This window comes from Eurytemora carolleeae, unplaced genomic scaffold, assembly GCF_000591075.1.
Source record: "Eurytemora carolleeae unplaced genomic scaffold, Eaff_2.0 scaffold5, whole genome shotgun sequence".
NCBI classification, from domain to species: Eukaryota; Metazoa; Arthropoda; class Copepoda; order Calanoida; family Temoridae; genus Eurytemora; species Eurytemora carolleeae.
In genome coordinates, this window is record NW_019396741.1 from 286029 (window position 1) to 288145 (window position 2117).

Sequence of the window (2117 nt, forward strand, 5' to 3'; positions counted from 1 at the left end):
CGAGTTTTACGTTTGTTCTAAAATGCTTTTTAAAGGCTTCAAAAGTTTTACCTTTTTCAAAGTAAGCAAAAGGCTCAATCTGACCAAATAGATTATCAAGTACAATAGGTGGCAACAGAGAAATGAACAAATTATACACAACGTCACAAGTGTCAAATATAACAAAGAAAACGAAATTGTCTCACATTAGTTGACATGTTTTCTAAGATTAAATAAAAACAGAAACTAAAAAAACATAAAATTGCACTTATTTTACTGTAAGAAAAGCACTTTATTCTAAAATTATCACTATTATTGATAATTTTGTCGGACACAAAAACTGAATTGACACTTGTGACGACAGAATACAACTGTACTGAGAGTGTACAAATTCTACGTTGCCATCTATTGTACTTAACAATCTATTTGGTCACTTCTATATGTATACTTTGCTTGTCTGTTTGTTTTGTCCAATAAACGTCAAAACGGCTGAACCGATCGAGCCCAAATTTTTTGTGGGACCTCACGTGGATGACCGAATTTTCAAAATTTTACCTTTAACATACGTAAATTTTAGAAAATTTTGAGAAACCACGATTTTTTTTATGAAATCCGCGAAATATTTATTTTATTCTTGTTTTACAATGAATATAAAGAGAAAATATTCACAATCGAAACGGAGGTGGGCCTGAAGCGCTCTAAAAGCCGTATATCATTAGCAACAACATCCGATAAAACTTAATTTTCATCTTTTAAACTAGGATTTATCCATGATCGGACAAGTAATTATATTTATTATAGATTTACTTCGTACACAAAGGTAAAATGGTAAAATACAATTTAATTGAAATTACGTGGATAGTCCCTTTAATTCACCAAATTACCTTTAAACCTTTATAAAAGCGTCAACATCATGAAGATTTTAAGCACGTGCGTCACTTTATGTTCATTATACAGGGTGTCTATCAAATGAGACTTAAAAACCTACTGCTGTACGCAATGTTTCCGAATGTTTTTATTAACCCAAGTTTTCCTGTTTATTAACACACGTTTTCCTGTTTATTAACACACGTTTTCCTGTTTATTAACACACGTTTTCCTGTTTATTAACACACGTTTTCCTGTTTATTAACACATGTTTTCCTGTTTATTAACACACGTTTTCCTGTTTATTAACACAAGTTTTCCTGTTTATTAGCACACGTTTTCCTGTTTATTTACACACGTTTTCCTATTTATTAACACACGTTTTCCTGTTTATTAACACAAGTTTTCCTGTTTATTGGCACACGTTTTCCTGTTTATTCACACACGTTTTCCTGTTTATTAACTCACGTTTTCCTGTTTATTAACACACGTTTTCCTGTTTATTAACTCACGTTTTCCTGTTTATTAACACACGTTTTCCTGTTTATTTACACGCATTTTCCTGTTTATTTACACGCGTTTTTTTCTTATTCCTAACAAACTTAATGTAAGCTTAATGGAAGATAGGTGTTCAACTTATAGGCTTATAGCATCATGTACAAGGAGTTCCCAGTCGTCATCAAAATTGATTTTTTGAGGCTATTATCAATTGTATCTCAATCATAATGGTTTGAATCACTTTGAACCCTTTAAAAGTTTATACAGTGGATGTAAAGATCCGTCCTGATTCTTATCAAAAGTTTCACTCTCAGATCTCGTCCAATTGTTTACCATTAAACTCCAGAGGGGTTTAATATCTCTCTTGGCAAATACTTGTTTTTAGAAACGATTTCAATGGATTGAGATAACGTTGATCGATAGATAACTGCTGGAATAGATATATATTGATATAGATAGATTGAAAACAGACAAATAGATAGATAGATAGATAGATAACTGCTGGAATAGATATATATTGATATAGATAGATTGAAAACAGACAAATAGATAGATAGATAGATAGATAATTGCTGGGTTGGATATATATTGATATAGATAGATTAACAATAGACAAATAGATAGATAGATAGATAGATAATTGCTGGGTTGGATATATATTGATATAGATAGATTAACAATAGACAAATAGATAGATAGATAGATAGATAATTGCTGGGTTGGGTATATATTGATATAGATAGATTAACAACAGACAAATAGATAGATAGATA